The sequence below is a fragment of the Narcine bancroftii genome, chromosome 1 (assembly GCF_036971445.1).
Source record: "Narcine bancroftii isolate sNarBan1 chromosome 1, sNarBan1.hap1, whole genome shotgun sequence".
Classification (NCBI taxonomy): domain Eukaryota; kingdom Metazoa; phylum Chordata; class Chondrichthyes; order Torpediniformes; family Narcinidae; genus Narcine; species Narcine bancroftii.
This window is the reverse complement of record NC_091469.1, coordinates 365,860,690-365,883,932: the sequence shown is the minus strand read 5'-3', so window position 1 is coordinate 365,883,932 and position 23,243 is coordinate 365,860,690. Positions and strand designations below refer to the sequence as shown.

General features: G+C 40.9%; 1 protein-coding gene across 9 annotated transcripts in view; it reads right to left on the bottom strand.

Annotated features, from left to right (window-relative positions):
* Nucleotides 1-23,243, bottom strand: part of egfra (epidermal growth factor receptor a (erythroblastic leukemia viral (v-erb-b) oncogene homolog, avian)) — a 334,197-nt gene that overhangs the window by 225,635 nt on the left and 85,319 nt on the right. Inside the window, exon 1 of one of the 9 annotated variants that reach the window (XM_069912656.1) lies at nt 11,257-11,299. The exons of 7 other annotated variants lie outside the window; for them this stretch is intronic. The gene's annotated coding sequence lies outside the window, so the exon portion shown is untranslated. Of the gene's footprint in view, nt 1-11,256; nt 11,300-23,243 lie in introns of those variants that run through there. One more of the 9 variants, XM_069912691.1, reaches the window with a different exon arrangement.

The following is a 23,243-nucleotide window of genomic DNA, read 5'->3' as shown; positions in this document are numbered from 1 at the left end:
CAACTCCTTGGAACCCAGCTCCAATGAACGACTGCTTACCACCCGCAGTCCAATGGCCTGGAGGAACCTTTCCACAGGCACTTTAAGTCAGCCCTGATGGCACGCCTCCAAGGGCCAGATTGGGTGGACAAACTCGCCTGGGTACTGCTTGGCATCCACATGCCACCCAAGGAGGACCTGGCCGCATCACTGGATGAACTGGTTTATGGTGCCATGCTCACAGTTCCTGGTGAGTTTGTGCCAGCACCGTGTGGTCAGGACACCCTTATGGCAGTCCTAACTAAACTCCAGTAGCAGCTTGGAACACCCATCCCAGTCCCGACATCCCACCACGGAACACTATCTTTCATGCCCAAAGACCTACAGCAGAGTGAGTATGTTTTCGTTTGCCAATGCATGCACAGACCACCCTTGCAGTGACTGTATGAAGGGTCCTACAAGGTGGTGCGCCGTAATGAGACAACCTGCATTCTCCACATCAGCAGTCATGAAGAGACTTTTACCAGTGACCGTCTCAAACTGGCACATCTAGATCTTGAATGCCCAGTTGCAGTGTCACCCCCTCAATGACAAGGCCAGCCATCCAAAAGAACTGACTCTGAGCTTCCTATCGCCAGTTCTTGGGGTGGGGGTGGGGGGGGGGGGAAATCATGTGGCAGATCACCCATGCAGCAAGCGAACTAGCTCCAGCAATCACGGGCGAGTCTGCAGCGCGCGGTGACCGAGAGGGCTCTAAGTACGGGCCAGACCTCGGCCCGGTAGCCGACGTCACTTCTGCCCTGAAAAGTGCGAAGGTTGCTGGGAGTGAATACTTAAGCGCACGCTGATTCAAGCAATAAACAATTCAAATGAACCCTGCTCGACTCAGTGTGTGTCACTTTCACTAGCTTTGATCAGCACGACTACTATCCATATATTACTGAATATCATGTATACACCTTCTACTCATAACAATGAATGTATTTTGTCCTTAGATGCAGAAAAAGCATTCGACAGAGTAGAATGGGAATATTTGTTTGCCACCCTATTAAAATGTAATTTTATTGTCACTTAATACTATGTTTAGAATGCAACATACATTAAATTCTTTAACTTTGTCCACTGTAAGGAAAACAGAGAGACTCCACTTTGTCCAGCGCACATCACAGAAATGAGGCCACTGGTTTAAAAGACCAGTGCTCTAACCACTGAGCTATTGAAGCCTTTGGCCCAACTTTTATACAATAGATAAAAAAAATTATATACATTACCCCAATGACCTCAATTTGCACCAATTCCCAGCAATCCAAGTTTTTTTAAACTACATCAAGGCATGAGTCAAGGCTATCCCTCTGAGCCCACTGCTTTTTGACTTAGTTCTGGAACCAATTGCTATTGCTCTGCGGGCACATCCTGATTGTACTGGTTTGTTTAGAGGAACTACAAATATAGATTTTGTCTTGAAGTGGATGACCTTTTATTGTTCATTTCCAACCCCAAGTTATCCATACTGAATATACTGTCATTACTTTCTCATTTTAATCAGATTTGCTGGTTATAAGCTCAATCTTCACAAGATCGAATTACTACCACTGAAGGGTCCACCGGAACTTTATTCTCAATATCCATTCAAAATAGTGAATGAACAATTTAAATACTTAGGTATTATCATAACTAAAAATTTTATAAAATCTTTTCAAAGAAAATTTTGTGCTTTTAATCAACCAATCTAAATCAATTCTTACAGGATGGTCACCACTCCCTTCGACTATAATTGGTTATATTAATTCAATTAATTCATATTATTCTACCAAAATTTTTATACCTCTTTCAATGACTCCTGATATTTATTCTTAAGTCCTTTATTCATAATTTTGAATCAATTATTTTGTCATATCTATGGCAAAACAAGAAAGCTAGATTGAAAAGGTATCTTCATAACACTAGAAATAATGGGGGAATTAGCCTTACCCAATTTCTGTTTTTACTACTGGGCTATAAACATAAGAAATATGTTACTTTTGTTGCATTGTGAAAAGATAGATGAATATCCTAATTGAATTGAGATGGCATTGAAATCCCTCAGAAGCACCTCCCTTCTTTACCCATCTCTATTCAAAAATTGACAAAGAACTTAATAATGACACATCGATTGAAAATCTGGAATCAATTCAGAGAATTTTTTGGACTTACAGGATTTATAGCTATGAATCCTATAATATCTAATTATTTATTTCAACCAGCTATTTTAGATGCCAGTTTTTCAAGAAAGGAATTTTGTAAGTATTAATAGTTTTAATGATCTTTTTATACAACAACATTTTATATCCCTTCAACAATTGGGGACGACATTTAACCTGCCAACTAGACATTATTTCAGATACTATCAAATTCAACATTTTGTTCACTTAAACTTTAAACATTTCCTACTCTTCCTGACCCAAATTTTATCGATGAATTATTTGAGTTACAATCTACTCATAAAGGCATGATATCTGCTTTATATTATAAACTATTGAATACAAAGGTAATTTATTTAAGTGGAATTAAATATGAATGTGAGAATGATCTGAATATCTCTTTCTCAGAAAAAGAATGGACTTCAATTTTTGGCCTGATTTATTGTGCGCTGGGCATAGTCTTATTCAATTCAAAGTGCTACATCGTGTACATTTCTCCAAAGTCAAACTTGCTCGAATTTATTCTGATATTAGTTCATTTTGTGACAAATGTAAAATATCCAATGCCTCTTTGCTACATATATTTTGTTCATGTCCTAACTTGCAAAATATTGGACCAACATTTTTAGAACCTTTTCAACCATATTTAGGATCAGTTTCCTGGAAATTACACAATTTAGTTTTTCTAAAGATGTAAATATTATTTTATCTTCTAACCAAACACAGGTTATAGCATGCTCCACTTTATTAGCAAGAACAATTCTGTTAAAATGGAAAGATGAGTTCCCACCTACACATAATCAATGATTATTAGAAATTACATCCTTTATAAATCTGGAGAAAATAAGACATAATGTCACGAAAATCAACATTTCTTTTGATAAGTACTTGGGGCCCATTTGTAGGTCATTTCCAATAATTTGACGAATGAAGTGTGAAGATGAACATTGCTGGGCCTGCTCGTTCGGATCCCCTGGGGCCGCTTGTTCGGATTTAACACTACACACAACATGAATTTTAACCTTGATCGCTGTGGGTTTGAAATTTTTTTTCTTTTTTCTTTACATTTTTTTCTTACTTACCTCTTACAATATTGTATGTGCTGGGATTTATTGGATTTAGAATTAAGTATATTGCTACTGTACCATATGTTATTATTGGTAAACCTGCAAAGGTTTCATTCCAATTGTTTACTTCTTTTTTGCTTGTCTTTCTGATAAAACTCAATAAAAATAATTTTAAAAGATAAAAAGTATTGACATAAATTCAGACTGGTTCGGAGCCAGAACAGACAAAGTAGATCAAGACATATCAGGTACTTGGGACAATTGCTTATGGATCGCATTTGTTTTCCCAAAATAAACACAACAGAGAAAACAAACGGGCAAAATAATCCCTTTTTCCAGAGATAGATCCCAACTCCCCATCCTCTTGTCAGTTTCCCTGCTAAATTGTTCAAGAAAAGCATCCTATTGTGCAAGCAATCTCTTTATACATTTTCCCTTTACATGCCACTAATGAGAAAAAAATGGCAGGGTTGCTGGAACTGCTCCACTGCTGCAGACCTGGGAGCGTGGGGAACGGAGACACAACACTGCTCCAAAGGTTTCAACCTCCCAGTCCTAATGCCGATGGCTCCATACAGGCTTTAACAGCCTGTTAAAGGAGCCAACTCAGCAGTGGCCAAGAGGATTGCTGGCTTCAGGGAGACACTGACTGGCACAGGGCACCAGAAATGGGGAGAACACCCTGCTGAGAGGGAGAAGCAGAAGAGATGACCCTACAGAATAGTGGCCATAGCAGTGAACAAGCTAGGGGCTCAGCAACTGAAGGGCCCTACCAGACGATGACCACTGCGGTGAACCATTGAGAGGGTCAGCGGTGGAGGTACCCACACCGGCCACTGGTGACTTACATTTTGGAGATCCGGGTGGGCTGCGGGCTTCTCGAGATTGGGTCAGGTGAACTACATATCAGAAAAGGGATTTGAGTGGGTGCTGAGGGCAGGAAGAGCTCCCGAAGGGCCTTGGGTGCTGAAGGCTTCCTGATCACGTGAGAGGTTTGGATCTGGAGCTCAGGTTGCTGATGGATCTTACAGGATGTGTGGCTGCAGAAGCACTGGAGGAAAATCAACAGACAGTCAGTGACTGACTCTTCTCTCATACTGTAAGGAGCACTGGGTGACACTAATGTTGACCCTGTCTTACGGCAGGAAGAAGGCAATTTCATGTACTATTCCTGGTTCTGTACTATTACATTAAAATAAAAGAATCGTGAATTTTTTTTACTTTTGATTTTCAAAGACTCATAAATCCCATTGAACAACACATTCTTTTTCAACAATAGTGTCTATCATACAGAGTCTATTTTATCCCCTACCACTCTCCCCTCCCTCCTGTACCCTAATATAGTACAAAAAAGTTATATTAATGAAACAAATACAAGGAACAAAATATCATTAAAGCCAAAAACCTTTAAAGAAACTTAAGAAGAGCCCAAAATAAACCTAAACTGGAAAGATAAGGAACAAAATACAAGAACACGTCGCCTGCGCAATGACCCACTTCACTGATCTCTAGCATTCCACAACTGGCACGGTGCTTGTATTCACTTTATCTAAAAGGGGATCATTATATCTGTGCACCAATGTTGCCACACCCCTAACAAATGTGCCATATTTCCTCCTAAAACTGTAAGTAATTTTCTCCATTTCCGTATTCCATCGTGTAATATTTAATTGGGAGTCAGACTTCCACGAGACCACTATGCACTTCCTGGCTACCAAAAAGGAGACCTTCACAAACTGAATTTGGTATCTGGACAGTTTAAAACTCACATCCATAATGTTTCCCAAAAGGTACAATTCTGGATCTTATGGAATATCCACCTTTGTAATTTTATTTTCCAGAATGTTCCCCAGGTCCTCCCAGAAGAATCTCACCTTTGTACACAGCCAGGTTGAATGGATAAAGGTTCCAATCTCCACATCACAACTAAAGCACATTACCAAGATTTCTGGTTTAGCTTTATGTCATTTTTGTGGTGTGAGGTACAGATGATGCTGGAAGTTATATAGCACCAACCTGTACCTGGCATTAGTAACAGCTGTCATGCTGTCCAAACACAGGTCTGAGTAGCACTGCTCATGGATGGATGTGCCCAAGTTCGACTCCCACCTTTTCATCAACTTATGTAACCAGGAAACTTGAATCTATGATGGATAAAACAGAACTGATACCTAAATTTGAGCAAGAATATCATTCATCGAAGAGGGTGGTTAACATTGTCTAAAGCGTCAAGATGATCATGACAGATCCTCTGACATCAGTGGAATTCACTGGAATACTAAGATTAAACTGGTTTCAAGAAATGAAATTATTACAGAGCTGCAAAAGTTTACAGGAGAATTGAATGAATGTTTAAAAAAGCATCACTAACAAACTATGTTGGTATTTAGAGGGGCAGATAGAGTACTGTTTATTTATTTCTTATTCTCTTTCTCAGTCACTGAATACTCTAAAGACTTTGGCATCATAGAACTTTGGTCAACTTCCAGACAAATGTTTTCCCATTTGCTTATTTAAGTGCAAAACCATCAGTATGAGGAAGGAAGTACAAAGTTACAAACATCTATTCAATTCTTTGAATTAAAAAAAGGTCATGCATGTTTCCTTAACCCATACCAATGCATCTTTTCCCAAAAGAAGCCACATTTATTGTTTTAACACAGGGCTATTGACCCAGTTACTTTCTTCCATTTAAACTTTGACTTGTTAAAGTAGATGGTAAAAATAACCGTAAAAATAAGGGCAGTACCATTTAGTTGCAAAACTCTCTGGCTTGGTGTCAGTTTAGTTATTTTTCTGTGATTTGTCAGAGTTACACAGTAGAGAAACAGGGACTTCAGAACAAATTCTCTATGCTGACCAAGTTGTCGACCTGGGCTAGTCCAATATCCCTCTAAAACTTTGCATGCACCTGTCAAATGTCTTTTAAACACTGTAACTGTACCTGCTTCTACCACATACCAAGATTCAATATGATTTTATTGTCATGTAATAAAACAGAAAATGTCATATTACATGAAATTCTCTTTAGTCTATCAAAAGGCAGACAAAGATTCACAATCAGAAACAAATTACCCAGGCCCCTTACAGCCAGAGAAAAGGAGACCCCCCAGGGTCACTGAATGTCCACAGCTTCCTCTCTGTGGTGATATGTAATTACACCACTAGGTCACCAGGGGTCATCCCAGTGACCTTGTTTATAAAGCAGTCCAGAGCTACAGTCTAGCCTTCCAGGTTTGTCTTGCAGAGAGACAAGACCTCTCAGTGTACATATTAGTTTATTAAAGCTGTCTTATACTCGAACTGCTGGTGTGGTTATTGTCTGTACCATCCCAAAGCCTTCACACCCACACAACCTTCAGTTTGAACGATCAGCAACCTGAGGTCCATATGCACGCCTCTAACGTGATTAGGAAGCCTCCATCACCCACTCGCATCCCAGTTCCCATACCTGGCACCCCTTCAGCTGACTTCGAACCAGTCTCCAGCAATATGCAGCCTGGTGTGAGTCCATTGTCCGCAATCGTCAGCAGCCTGCACAGGTTCTTCACCTCAAGTCACCAACAGCCTCAGCTGATCTGCCACCGTGGTCATTGTTCCATGCATTGTCTCCTCTGTTTCTCCTTCTCAAATGGTGGGTGATCTCCCCATTTTCTGATGCCTTGCACCAGTCCTTTGATTCCCTGGAGTCTGCAACCCCTCGTGGGTGCTGCCAATCATAGGCATTGCCATCTTGGGCTAGACCCCACGGATAGGTGATTTTCAAATAAACCATCACAGCTCCTTTAACAGGCCATTTAAAGCCTGTATAGAGCCAATGACAGTCGGATTGGGTAGTTGGACCCATGGGGAGCCCTGAGACATCACTCCCTACGGATCTGCTCCAGCTGTTAGAGCAGTAGTCATTTTCCCTTCAGCACTTTTAAAAAAAGCATGCTCCTCATGTCTCCTTTAAAATTTTCCCCTCTAATCTCTCTAATTTTTAGACTCTCATACCCTAGCAGTGCTACTCGTGGTTTTATATTCCTCTACAATGTCACCCCTCTGCTCTGACAATTCAGGGAACAACCAACTTTTCCTTCACAGTCTCTTGTACTTCAAGGCTTCTCACCCTGGCCATGCAAAACACAGGCTCTTTGACCCAGTCTGTCCATGTTAACCAATTACCTCCCTCTGTTAGTCCAATTGCCAGTTTCTGTACTGTGTAAACTTCTGACCATTCTTGAATGTGCATAACAATATATTAAATTAATTAAAATTAGGAAAGAGGTCCTAGGCTGCTAATGTACTTGTAATGTTGCAGGCTTTATACAAGAAGGAAAAGCAGCAACAGGATTGTTTTATTCCAACCAGGGAAGTTAAATGCATTCAAAATCATTGATGAAGCATTCCCAATCAATTCTAAATTAAATCTATAGCTACATGAATATAAAACAATGAAAGAAATCTTACACCTTTGGAAAGAGAAAATTACCCAGAAAAACATAACCAATGGATTCAATTCCAATGGCTTCAAGCACCACCACAATGATTGACTGTTACTTCTGGAATATTCTTCACATCTTCACTTTGAACTGAGAAATGAGCAAATCTTTTTTAGTTGCTAAAAATGGAATGTTAACTACAGATACGTTAAACAACAAAACCTCTGTCTGAACAGGATTGCTAAAGGAGAATTCTATTCTTATTGTTCAAGACAAGATATCAAGTGTGCTGCCTATTCATGGCCAGATTTTCACTTCTCATAGAACTTTGCAGGTGACAACAAATAATTCATGCTGATTCTTCTAATTAGAGCTTGTATTGCCCAATGTTATTTTTTACAGCACTTCACAGAATTGAGAGGTACTCAGGAAGCTTATCTGAAATTGCTCTTAAAACATCCCATAATATTGAACAGTCCAATTAGATTTTAATGCACACTTTTATTTTACTGGAGTATGAAGGTAGCTGTAGAGATACTTCTCCCTCCTCCCCCCCCGCCCCGCCCCCAAAAGAGAAAGTGATTGGTTAAAATTGGGTTTTGAAGTGTATGCAGAGGCTGCAGAATTCCAGAAAGATCTGTTGATAAAGGAGTGAGACAGGCCCTCAAGATTTAGACACCAGGAGAATTTAAGTTGGGAGTAATGACAAAGCTAAAAGCCCAGAGGATTAAGAGCAAAGATTAGATGGGTGATTCAGGCTTTAAGCTGGCTAGGAATTTAACAGCAGAGATGGATGTGGCTCTGGTCTACTGGGGCAGATGGTGAAATGACTTGAGCTTGATGAGAAGAAAATATGCTGAGGCTGGAGCTGGAAATTGCTGTTATTATGGAGATGAAAAGCTTGTGTGGTTGAATATCCAGGAAGTGGAGGTGTACATGGTTGGAAACTGATGCTGAAACAGTGTGGAGAACGGGTTGTTTTAACCAAAGACAAAGCTAAGCTGGGGATTAGATGTGAAGAGGTCAAAATGAAGGCTTTAATCTTCACAGGAGGTAGTTGTGGCTCCTGCAGATCTACGAGTTGAATAGGTGAGCAACAATATGGGAATACTGGAAGCATTTTGTATACTTGTAAAGTAAGAACCAAGTGCTATCAGCATTCACAATGAATTCTCGCCACAACTGATGTCACTTGCTGCATCTGAGCAAGCTTCATTTATAACATTATGCTGCTTGTCAAGCATAGCCTGAAGGATCTGTGGTGAATAGAAACAGGATTTGTGTAATGGACATACCAAAGGTGGGAGATGGTGCTGCTGAGTTAATTTGGTTCCATGGCAAGTTAAAACTTGTCAGGATATAGATCCTGGGCCAGAAAAGCTCCATAATACAAATTTGATTGAGATTTCTGATTTTCCTTTGAATCATTAGTTAATCTGGTTGCCTCACCAAGATTCCTTTGGGTCCCTCTCAATGGTAACTCAGCTTAAGAAGATTCCAATGGAATGGCACAAATGGTGATGATATTCAGAGTTATAAAGTTCTACAGCATGGAAACAGGCCTTTCGGTCCAATCTATCCAAGCTCTTCCCATTCGTCTGCATTCAGACCACATCCTATTAAACCTTTTCTATCCACATACCTGTCCGTATTTTCAATGTTGAAAATTTACCTTCCTCTACCACTTCCTCAGGAAGCTTGTTTCACATGCCTACCATGTTCTGTGTGATCAAGCTCCCTCTTTAAAATATTTTCCTCTCTGAATTCTATGCCCTCTAATTTTAGATTTGTCTCCTCAGAGAACAAAAAAGGTGATGATGATTTAGCTTATCAATACCTCTTGTGATTTTATAAAATACCCCTTGGCCTTCTATGCTTCAGGGAGAAATGTCCTTGCTTATCCAACCTCTCTTTATATAATAAAATCCCCATTATTCCAAATTCAAACAACTGGCAGCCTCAAGCAACTAGCAAAATGGAAAATATATGGGTTAAAAAAAAAATTAAAATTGGCACTCCCTAGCATTAGTTTGCCAATCACACAACATGTAATCTCAAGCAACTGGAAAATTCACTTATCCAGCATTTACCAATCCCCATTGGCACTGGATATTGGGGGTTTTAGTGTAATTAAATCTTACCAATCCCAATAACATTGTGAATCTTTTCTGCACCCTTTCCACCTTAATGATACATCTTTCTTGTAGCCCGATGACCAAAACTACACACAATATTCCAAATGCGGTCTCATGAACATCACATAAAGTTGCCTAAACTTCATGCCCTGACCAATGAAAGCAAGAATGCCAAAGGTCTTTTTCACCATCCTGACAACTTGCATATATCCATGTAAGTGGGCATACATCTGTACCCAAAGTTTCCTTGTTCTATAATACATCCCAAAACTCTACCATTTACTATGCAAGTCCTTCCTGATTTAACTTACCAAAATGCAAGACCTTGAACTTGTCCACTATATTCCCGTCTGCCATCCCTTGGCCCCATTTCCCAATTCATCTAGATCCTGTTTTGATCTTGGATTACCCACATTGTCCACTACACCACCAATTTTGGTGTCATCCACAAACTTACTGATCATGCTAACTACATTGTCATCTACATTAACAACTTGGATGACAAACATCACTGGCCACTCATCTATTTAACAACCTTCCACTACTACCCTGTCTTCTACCATCAAGCCAATTCTGCATCCAATTGGCCAGCTTACCCTGGATCTGACAGTCTATAATGTCAAAAAGACTTGCTTAAGTCAATGTAGATAATGTCCACTCAATCTTCTTGGTCACCTCTTCAAAAGAAAAACAAAGGATATGGAATCAAGGAATCACTTTTAGAATATTTGAAGAGGAAAGATGTTTATAAGGGCAAAAAATTTCAGAAGAGAATGGAACCATTTACAAAACTAATGAGCATAACGCCAAGTATGTGATGGAAAAATGGGCTCTTTCAGAGAGGAACCCATAAAAGAAACCAATGGAGAACAGACAGGCAAGAAGCTCTTTGGTATTTAGTAATATACATCAATGGATCCAGAATGGCACCAATGGAGTGAGGTATCGATCAGGAGGTCATCAACTCATATAGGTGACACTTCCCAGCTTTTAATATTTCTCAATCTCAAAACATATCACCATTCAAGAGAAGTAAGCCTCAATATTCTGAATTGTAGCTTATTCATCCAAATAAATCAAACTTCATCATGGCAACTTATATTGCCCAATGTTATTTTTGACAGCACTTCACAGAATTGAGAGGTACTCAGGGAGCTCATCTGAAATTGCTCTTAAAACATCCCATAATATTGAACAGTCCAATTAGATTTCAATGCACACTTTTATTTTACTGAACTATGAGGGTAGCTGGAGAGATACTTCTTCCTCCCCTCCCCCCCAAAAGCAAACAAACATTTTCATAGCTTCACACTTCATAACAATGAGTAAAATAAAGCATATTGTAAATGATAATGATACTCAACTTCAAACAAATATAAATGAAATAAAATAATAATAAATGATTAATAATGAATAATAATTATGATAAATAATAATTATAAATTCAAAGATAAGTTTCTTGAGAGCTTACGTCTCTTCCATGGTTATTCCAAGAACGAGAAGAGAACTGCTCAGATATTATGACATATTATGCCATAGTAACTATGGTAACTCTATGAAAACAATTAATCCTTAAAGCAAAATTCATAAAACAACCATAAATTATAAACACAAGGTTTTAACCTCAACAACTAATTCACCCTCTGTGGCAGTGTTGAACTCTGAATTTGAATTTCAGATCTTCAATCAAATTATTCATTTTCATGTATATGAATTATCGGCATTGGAAATCATTTTCTTTTTGGATTCATAATACTTAAAAGCACATGAACCAATTGTTATTTATTCCTTTTGGTCATTAAATGGGCTAATCTCTGTGGTTCATCACAAACTCCTGAAAAACTTAACCTATTCAATATAATGTTAAATAACATACGGAGTTCAAGATTTTAATGGATGTATTACATTTCACGAATGTTAATGTTTCAATACTCTTCTGAAAAATTTGACTTTGGTATTGTGATGGTGAATAGTGATAAAAACCAATATTTTAATAAACCCATTTCACATCTCCAACAACCCTTATTGAAATTTTTGAAAGGTGGGGTATGTTTTTTGTCACTGGATTGTGGAATTAATATGAAAGAATGCATCTGCTGTAATAACTGGTTTATTCACAAGCCAGATTTAGAGCCATAATAAATCTCTAGTGGATTTCTTTTTCAATATTTTTATTGGATTTTACAGTACATAAATAGAAGCCATTAATCAAAGGTAAAATACAAAAAGGAATATGCAGAAAATGAAACAGTTATATAAGAAAGATAAAATTTCTAAATACATTCAGTATCATCCTATGCTAAGGTGTGTAGATTCAAACCCCTTCCAAGCAGCACTTTGTGAGGACCATGGGGGGGGGGGCACCATCCTGGATGCTGCAATCATCGGAAACTAGCAGCGCCATGTGCGAGTCGTGGAGGCCGCCATCTTCAAAACTCAGCAGCACGGCATGCGGGCCTTGGGAGCTGCCATCTCGGACACCATTATCTTCCAAATCAGCACACAATCTCTCCGCCACAGTGACAAACGATGGTTCGACAGTGGCCTCCATCACACTCGACGAGGTCAGCCTGCATCAGCTCACCAGGTCAAAGATGGATATTCTGGTAAATGGCCACATGACAAGTTGCCTGTTTGATAGTGGGAGCACGGAGAACTTCATTCATCCTGACACGGTGCAGCGCTACACCCTCGTGGTAAGGCCAATAAACCAAAAGGTCTCCTTGGCCTCAAAGTCACATAGGAGGGATGTCTGGGCTACTGCGTAGTGACTCTAACCATGCGGGGTATAGTCTATAAAGACTTTAAACATTTGGTGATGCCACAGCTCTGCATTGCTGTACTACCGGGACTTGATTTTCAATGTCACCTTAAAGCGTGACAATGGAGTTCGATAGGCCCCATCCACCCCTCACTGTTTGTAACTGGAAGATCTCAAATCACCCACTGCACTGCACCTACCCTTCAGCCCCCCACCCCATCGCACACAGCCAGCAACCCAGTCACTCATCATGTACAATCTACAGACTCTCCACCCTCAAAATGATCCCTCTACCATTCTTCGCCAATCTCACCCCCGACGGTAAATCTGTCGCCACCAAAAGTACATGGTACAGTGCTGCGGACAGGGCCTTTATTCGGGCAGAGGTGTAGTGGCTACTTAATGAAGGGATCATTGAGGCCAGCACCAGCCTTTGGAGAGGACAAGTGGTGCTAGTGAGGAACGGGGAGAAGAACAGGATGGTCATCAACCACAGTCACACTATTAATAGGTACACACAACTAGACGTGTATCCCCTCCCCTATATACCTGATATGGTGAACTAAATCTCACAATATCGAGTTTTCTCTATCATCGAGCTAAAGTGCACATATCGTCAGCACCCTATCCGCCCAGAGGACTGCCAATATACTAATTTTGAAGTGGATGGCTGCCTCTACCATTTCCTGTGGTCCTCTTTTGGCATCACCAACGGAGTCTCAGTTTTCCAGCAGGAGATGGATCACATAGTGGATCAGTACGAGCTGCAGGCCACATTCCTGTATCTAGACCCGCAGGACAATGACGCCAACCTTCAAAAATTCCTCCAAGCTCCTCCATCTCACTTACAATAAGGTCAAGGGCATATTTTGCACAACTCGACTTGCCATCTTTGGCTGTGTCATCGAGAACATAGGAACATAGGAAGTAGGAACAGGAGTAGGCCAAAAATGGCCCATCAAGCCTTCTCCGCCATTCAATACGATCATAGCTGATCTAATTTATGACCTAACTCCACCTACCCGCCTTCTCTCCATAACCCCTAATTCCTCTATCATGTAAAAATTTATCTAACCGAATTTTAAATATGTTTAATGAGGCAGCCTCAACCACTTCCCTGGTTAGAGAATTCCAAACATTCACTACTCTCTGGGAAAAACTATTTTTCCTCATCTCTGTCCTAAATCTACTCCCCCGAATCTTGAGACTGTGTCCTCTCATTTTAGTTTCCCCGGCCAGCTCAAAAAACATTCCTACATCTATCCTATCCATACCCTTCATATATGTTTCTATAAGATCTCCTCTCATTCTTCTGAACTCAAGAGAATACAATCCTAGACGATTTAATCTTTCATGATAAGTCAACCCCTTCATCCCAGGGATCAACCTAGTAAACCTCCTCTGGACTGTCTCCAAAGCCAGTATATCCTTCCTCAAATATGGAGACCAGAACTAGACACAGTACTCCAGGTGTGGTCTCACCAGTACCTTATACAGTTGCAATATTACCTCCCTACTCCTGAATTCAATTCCTCTTGCGATGAAGGCCAACATTCCATTTGCCTTCTTAATAACCTGCTGCACCTGCAACCTAACTTTTTGCGATTCATGCACAAGCACTCCCAAGTCCCTCTGCTCAACAGCATGCTGTAGTTTTTCACCCTTTAAATAATATTCAGAATGGAGAATGGAGCAATTGGTCGACCCTGACTGCATGTGCCCCTCCTGGAACTTCCCTCCCCCACACAGTTAAGGCCCCGAAAAGATGCCTGGACTTTTTCTCTTACTATGCCCAGTGGGTCCCTAACTATGCAGACAAGGCCCACACCCTCGTCAAATCCACCTCTTTTCCTCTGATGCCAGAGGCCCGTGCAGCCTTCAGCTGCATCAAGACAGATATTGCCAGAAAGTGGAAACGTTTTGGAAAGATCTAAACCAGGTATTAAATAAAATCACAAAAAGCAACATACCAAAAAATCCAGAGATCTTTCTTCTAAGTAATATAAGAACTTGGACTCTATTTGAATGGAGCACAAAAAAAGTTTATTGTGATAGCCTTAGCTGTAGCAAAAAAATGTATTATGTCAACCTGGAAATTAGAAGATAGCCTGAGAGTACAGCAATGGTACATAGAAATGAATAAATGTATTCCATTGGAAAAAATAACATACAATTTAAGAAATAACATCACAGTATTCGAACAAATTTGGGAACCGTACATGGAACATAACAGAGAAGTCCTACCACAGACCTCCACCGCCTAAAATGACAGAAGGAGAAGACGACGAAATGAACTGACCCAATGTGTAAAAGTAGATGACGCAAATTATTTATTTATTTTCATTGTGTGATGACATTGTTTAATGGGTTTAATGCATCATATGTTGAACGTTGAGTGGGTGGGGAGGGGGGTGAAGGAGGGAGGGAAAAAGGGAGAAAATGACACTGTGTATATTCAAGAGGGAAATGTTTGTGTGTATTTTGGTTAGTATGGTTCATAGTGAGAAAAATAAAAAATTTTAAAAAGACAGATATTGCCATGGCCACTACATACACTGTGGATGAGTACACCCCGTACCGGGTGGAAAGTGATGTGTCAGACTTCGCTCTGGCTGCTACCCTTAACCAGGTAGGCAGACCAGTTGTATTTTTTTCCCTTACCCTCCAGGGTCCCAAAATTAAGGATCTGGCGCCCTTAGGGGCGCTGGAGACCTCCACTGATCATTCTTCACCCCTAGTCCCCCATGATGCACCAGGGCCATGGCACATTACCTCTCCACCAACAGCGAACACGCCAGACTCATCGCCACATACCCACCAGCCCAACACCGACAATTGGACACAGGCGCCACAGACTGCCCAGGACCACACCACTGCACCGCAATCGCAGACGGTATTATGACAGTCACAACAAAAAAAAACTAGACCACCTGAAAATATTTAATTTGTAACTGTACCATCAGCACTTCAACCCGCCGGATTCTTTAAAAAACAAGGGGTGAATGTGGTCAAACATTGTATGTATATATATATTGTCTGTCTGGGCACATCCATTGGCTGGCTGCACCTGTGGCTCCTGAATAAAGATGACTGTCCCACAGCCCCCTCTCCAGTTCAGGACAGTTGAGCAGCATGGACGTGCCTATCAGTTTGCTCAACTTCAGACTTTTGGAATCATTGATGGTGCACCATCCAATCGGCTCTACACATTCATGCTGGAGGAAGAAATTAAATAAAAACTGGTTGTGACCTTTGAAAGTTTGTCACCATGAGTTCAAGACAGGCATTGTAATAACAGCAATTTACTTAGGAAGTGCATTTTAAAAGCTAACCAGACATCTGTGACATCATGAACGTACAAAGGAGTGTCGCATACATAACCAAAATGTAACATAATTATGAGATTGAAATATTCTGCAAAAACAAAATTGATCAGGTGTTGCCAATGTAGCACAAAGCCACATTTGGTTTGTTCAGCACTATTTCAATGGGAGCCAGCAGAAAATACAGTTTGCTTAAAAGGACAGTCAGAATGCACACAGTGTCACACAACTTGAAGCCATAAAGTATTGGTCATTGGTCCAGGATAATACTGGTGCAGTCTGAGAGAAATAAAGAAAAAACCCAAAAAGTATCAGCCATAAAACAATCTTATTTTGTTAAAAGAACTCAACAATGCACTGAAAACCAGAGATATTCCACTGAGTCACATCTTGGTGCCTGCCACATTGACCACCACCAGTGGGCTGATCTCGCCTCCAACAGTGCATCTTGGCGCCTCACAGTTCGGCGAGCAGCAACCTCCTTTGAAGAAGACCGCAGAGCCCACCTCACTGACAAAAGACAAAGGAGGAAAAACCCAACACCCAACCCCAACCAACCAATTTTCCCCTGCAACCGCTGCAACCGTGTCTGCCTGTCCCGCATCGGACTTGTCAGCCACAAACGAGCCTGCAGCAGACGTGAACCTCCATAAATCTTCGTCCACGAAGCCAAGCCAAAGAAAGAAGAGAGACATCTATAATTATTCATACAAAGAGTAACAGAACCACAAATTTCATCCATGGCACCTCAGTGATGACAAATAAGCTTGAACAGAAAATCCAAATTCATTAAGAATAGTGAGTCGTTGAAGGAATCAAGGTGGTGAGATGGGAGCCAAACTCAATAATTATTTGGGATATTTAACAGAAGACATTTTAGGTTCATAATTTTAGTTGAATTTTAATGGTTAACAATACATCTTTTATGCCCATTTCAAGCAATGTAGACTGATGTTTCAGAACTAATATACATGCTCAGGGTTTAGTGCTAAAATGAGGCCAGCTCTCAGAATATTGTGAAGAGAATATTAATACAAGAATGCCCTCTACCCAATTAAAGTACAAAATTTGTCATGAAACTGCAAAAATTTGAATTGTTTAAATTTCTCAGCCTATATGTACCTTTCCTATGGTTACTTCAGTTGGACAAAGTAGTGCTGAGAACAATCTCATCTGCAGTAAACAGCAATTATAAGACTTCATCTAAAATTAATTCCAGATTGTGTTCAGATAAATAACTATCTTTCTTTGGCTTGGCTTCGCGGACGAAGATTTATGGAGGGGGTAAAAAAGTCCACGTCAGCTGCAGGCTCGTTTGTGGCTGACCAGTCCGATGCGGGACAGGCAGACACGATTGCAGCGGTTGCAAGGGAAAATTGGTTGGTTGGGGTTGGGTGTTGGGTTTTTCCTCCTTTGCCTTTTGTCAGTGAGGTGGGCTCTGCGGTCTTCTTCAAAGGAGGCTGCTGCCCGCCAAACTGTGAGGCGCCAAGATGCACGGTTTGAGGCGTTATCAGCCCACTGGCGGTGGTCAATGTGGCAGGCACCAAGAGATTTCTTTAGGCAGTCCTTGTACCTTTTCTTTGGTGCACCTCTGTCACGGTGGCCAGTGGAGAGCTCGCCATATAATACGATCTTGGGAAGGCGATGGTCCTCCATTCTGGAGACGTGACCCATCCAGCGCAGCTGGATCTTCAGCAGCGTGGACTCGATGCTGTCGACCTCTGCCATCTCGAGTACCTCGACGTTAGGGGTGTGAGCGCTCCAATGGATGTTGAGGATGGAGCGGAGACAACGCTGGTGGAAGCGTTCTAGGAGCCGTAGGTGGTGCCGGTAGAGGACCCATGATTCGGAGCCGAACAGGAGTGTGGGTATGACAACGGCTCTGTATACGCTTATCTTTGTGAGGTTTTTCAGTTGGTTGTTTTTCCAGACTCTTTTGTGTAGTCTTCCAAAGGCGCTATTTGCCTTGGCGAGTCTGTTGTCTATCTCATTGTCGATCCTTGCATCTGATGAAATGGTGCAGCCGAGATAGGTAAACTGGTTGACCGTTTTGAGTTTTGTGTGCCCGATGGAGATGTGGGGGGGCTGGTAGTCATGGTGGGGAGCTGGCTGATGGAGGACTGTACTGACAAAGTGGTGTAAGTATAGCCACATTTGATCTTTCTGGTTCCCTCATATCTGCTCTGCTACAATACCATCAGCCACTGTAACTGGAATAAATATTCGGCAGAACCTTGTATGTCAATACAGCTAGTAGGGAATATTCAAATATTTTCTCTTCATTCCAGAGCTGGGTTCACTAGGAGAGCCAGCTGCCTTTCATTTATCCAATGAGTTTATTTCCCAGTAAGTAATGAAAATGTTGGCATTTTCCATAACTCCATTAAAAGATTGTCACCATGCCACCACCAAGAAAGGAATAACCCATGCCCACAAGGGTCAGCATTAAAGACTTAGTTTTGTCGCCAATAGAAAAGATTAAAGTCTTGAGGTTGCACCAAGCTTGAGGTTAGAATAAAATCAAGTTACTGTGCATTCTTTTGAAGATATTGCTTTGGCTTAAAGACTCTCTCGTGACCAAACTGAAAGCAGGCAGCTGCAGTGTATTTGAGGAACCTTGAAATTCTCCATATTTATCCATGCCACAAAGGCGGAAGAGCTTTCCGATTTCTGTACTGAATGAACACCTTCCTCTTCACTGCAGGAAAAAGGACAAAATGTTGGATTGTTTTTTGGGGAAGAAGACTTCAGGACTGTCCCTGCTTTCTGAGTGATGCTTCAAAATGGCCTACACTTTATCATCATCAAGCAAGCCTAATCGATCATTGCAGATGCAAGAGAGAGGAGTAGTAAATAAGTCATCCCACATGTTGGCAGCTCTGGTCCAAAGTTAAAACAGTGAGAGAAGTAATTTGTCAGCCTACGTCCTTTGGGATTTTTCTTTTAATGGCATTCATGGGCACAAAAAGGGAGATGATTGATTCTAATCAGCAAACAGGCAAATTTAAGCAGAAAGTTGTGGGGGGAAAGTGACTGGCAGTGAGGAGGAGGAGAAATTGGGAGATGAGGTTTGAAAAACAGATGTTAAAAAAATTACTAAAGGACAGGGATAGAAGTGAAGAGTTGAAAGGTTTTCTTCATGCAACAAGTGATTTTTTTTTGGAGTGATTTTGAATATGTTCAACAGGTTACTTACTATTCCAGTGGATTTTGCAGTAAAGCTCTGTGTTAGTTACCAGATATTGAACCGTATAATTCTGATGTTATCATTAAGCATGAATGTCTCAGATGAATAAATGAAGAACACTAATTTTAGTAAAACATTTCTGTTCAAATGCAAAAGGAATATTCTTTGAGCATGAAGGTTTTACACAGTATATTATAGTTACAGGACATGGAGCTACCATTTGATTTATTCTGTTCACATTGGCTTGATGCAACATTAATTAAACTAGCTCCACTACCCTGCCCATTCCATATAATGCTGCTAATTCCTTCTATTCAGATCTACCTATATCTAACTGCTGTTTGAATGCTGTGATTTAATCTGCCTTCTGAACCATCCTTGCAGAACCTTGTGGACCCAAACCACAACTACTTGAAAAATATTTCTGCTCTTGTCTCTTTTGGCATTCATTACCTTCAATCTATGTACTCCAAACCATGAAGCTTCCACCAATGGGAGCAGTTTCACTCTGGGTATATCGATACTACCCATACTCTCCTTGATTATAAATATCTTTATCAGGTCCTTTTGCAGCCTTCTCTATTCCCAGAAAAACAAGACCATCATCCCCAGAATTATTTTTGAAAATCCCTTCTTCATCCTGTCAAAATTCTTTTCATCTTTCTTAAAACAGAGAGTCTGGAACTAGATGCAATATTACAGATGTATCAAAGGCTACATTATAAAGGTTCACCGGAAATGTCTTGTATTTGAGGCCTCAATTATAAACCCCAGGCACCCATAAGCTTTTTCTTTAACCCCCTTTCAACCCTGTTACTTTAAATGAAATCTGTGCATTTATCTCCAGAGATCTCAGTTGTTGGGCTCCTTTTGGAATGGTGTCTTCTAAATTCAAGTGCTCCTTCCCAAAACATAACATTTCATATGTCTCAGCACTAAATCTCACTTTACCCATGCAAACCAATGTATCCACATCATTTCCTACCACAGCACACTAAGACTGCAAGTCTTGTGTTATGTTCAACTTGAGACAAAAATAATCATGACACTGTTCAATCACCGGGGATGGAAGATAACCAGAAGGAAACTATTGAAAAAACTGTGGTTTCTCTGCCATTCCTGAAGGGCGCAGGCCCAAAATGTCAACTGCTTTTTGGTTTCCACGAATGCTGCATGACCTGCAGAGTTCTCCCAGCACTTTTGTGCATTGCTATGACTAATCTACCATGCTTTCATACCCTATGACCCATTCTCAATATGAAACTAGATTCAAAAACAACCAAATTCAGTGATGTGGGATTGCGATGCCTCATTATCCTTCATCCTTCCAAGGTAATGCAGACAGAAGATCCATTTTAAACTACCCACTAATGAACTTTGTACCTTTCCAGAACTAATTACATCGTGCACTACTGGACATTGACCAGGGGTCCAATAATGTGAGCGCTCGTTCCAACAAAGCTGGGTCAAATGGCCTAATTCTCCTCTTATGTCTTCTGGTCAACTGTCACTAGCTTTTTTGTAACCTCTGCCCTTCAACATAATCGCTGGTCCACCAAGTTCCTACGCCGTGTGACAATTAGCCAACCAGAAATGCTGCTGGCAAACAGGAATAGTGTAGTCCACAATCATTTCTGAGCCATTATACGAGCATGCCCCCACAGACAACTGCAATGCCCTGCAGGCACAAGGGTAACACCGTTTGGTCTCATGAGGGACAGGCAAAGGCATATCACCAACAGGCGACAAATCACTGCACAGTTATTAGCTTTCTTTCATACAGAATGTGCTGTAATTTATAAATGTAAGTTTAGAATGTTTGTTATACTGACACAGAAGATTTTTGTCTCTTAAGTCAATATTCCGTCAAATCTTTGACAGCTAAAGCCAACAACATGGAGGGTTTTTAAATCACATCTTTGTGGATGCAGTCTCTTGCACAATTAGCCTCTATAAAGCAAGGAGGAAACTCATTGCAGATTTGCTCAAGGGCAGGGAGTCAACAAGTGTTCAAACTTAGTTTGTTAAGAGGTGAATATTAGGGAAAAATTGAAAGTACAAATGGAAAAACATGAAAAAGAGCAAGAAAAGCTGATTTCCCACAGAATATTTTCAACTGCATTGCACTATTTTACTCATTTTCTGGATAATGTATTAGACCTTATATTAACAGAATCAATAAATTATGAATTTTTACATACCTGGATAGCAAAGAAAGGACACACCGAAAATGAGTAAATAATTGAAAGCAGTTATTGGAAAAGAACAATTTTAAAGTAGAAAACAACTCTCAGTGCTTTAGATTGGGAATGGCGAAACAATTGAGCAATTGAAAACTTGATTAATAAAATGTTTTTAAGATTCTGTTTCTCAAAAAAAAACTGCAAAAAGTGATAGAGTAGGACAAAACAGTTATGCCAAGGCTTGGTCTCCATTGGTGGAGTGCAGTACTCACAACATCAAAGCTGTAATTGCAAAAGGTATGGATAGGGAGAGAAAACATTGGGTGGTCATGGAGATAGGATGGGTATAGCTGTACAGGTATTTGAAGATGGGTATGTAAGATTTAGTAACAACAGCTGCCAGTACGATAAAGGCAAATCACTTTTGCAGCCACTTACACACTGATACTAAGTTTATTTGTCACAAGATACCAAGTACAGTGAAAAGGGGACTTCTGCAAGCCGATCAACAAGTTATCTCCACCAGTGTAAAACCACAATTTAGACAGATAAACAAGAAAATATGCAGATAAAGTGATTGTAGTTTACACAAAAATGCTGGAAAAACTCAGCAAGAGATGTCACAATCTTTTTGTGGCAAAGTTAAAGATATATAACCTATGTTTGAGGCGGAACCCTTCATCAAGGTATGAGCAAAATACAGGCAAGTGCCTGAATAAATTGGGGGAGGAGGGGGGAAGAGGTGGAGGTTGGCAGGGGGAGGTGCATAGTTCTACAGGCTCCTTCCCCTGCCATGGGATTTGGATGGAAAGGTTCCAGAGAAAAATAAAAGCTGAGAATTGATGGGGAAGGGGATAGCTCTCTAATTAGAGATAGAGGGGGGTGGAGAGATGGAGAAAAAAAGGAGACAGAAGTATGGGGAAGAGTGGGAGATAGGGGAGTGGCCTAAAAGAAACCAGAGAAGTTGATATTAATACCATCTGGTTGGAGAGTGCCCAGATGTAATATTAAGTGTTGCATCTTCAATTTGCGGGTGGCCTTGGTTTTGGCAGTGCATGAGACCATAGGCAGACATGTCAGTGCCGGCGTGAGGCATGGAATTGAAGTGGTTGGCCATTGGTAGAGCCTAGCCATTGCTGTGGACAGATTGAAGGTGCTCGGCAAAACAATCTCCCAGTCTGTGTCCAGTCTCTGATGTACAGAAGCCCACAAAAGGAGCACCAGATGCAGCAGATAATCCAGTAGATTCACAAGTTGCTTTACTTAGAAGGACCATTAAGGGCCCTGAATTGTGGTGAGGGAGGAGGTGTGGGTGCAAATGTGGGACTTTCTGAAGTCACAGGAGTAGGAATTAAGGGAATGAATAATGGGAAAGGATGAGTGGATGAGGGAGACATGGAGGGAGCAGTCCCTGTGATGTGTCTGATGATGGGATAAAATTTTAGGAGATGGAAATTACAGATGATTAAATGTTGGATGCTGAGGCTGATGGGGTGGAAGGTGAGGACAAGGGGAATCCTCTCCTGTTGTGCCTAGCGGCAAAGGGGGCCAGAGCAGATGTGCAAGAAATAGAGGAAACACGGGTAAGGGCTTAGTTGATAGTAGTAGTTGAGAGGAGGACATCTTGGATGATCTGGAATGCAAAACCTCATCCTGGGAGCAGATGCGATAAAGATGGAGGAATTGTGAGAAAGGATTTGAATCCTTTCAGGGGACAGGGTGTGAAGAAGCGTAGTTGAGGCATCAGGAGCTCATGCCTGAGTGTGGCTGGGGACTGGGATAGTGGCAGTTGCTTTAGGATCTCCTGTCAATTTATATAATCACAATGAAAAGGAAGATCAATTTGCACCAAGGAAAGCATGACAGCTCTGTTCTGGGGTTCATTCTTCAAGACAGCTCTGTTCTGGGGTTCATTCTTCACGACAGCTCTGTTCTGGGGTTCATTCTTCACGACAGCTCCGTTCTGGGGTTCATTCTTCACGACAGCTCCGTTCTGGGGTTCAT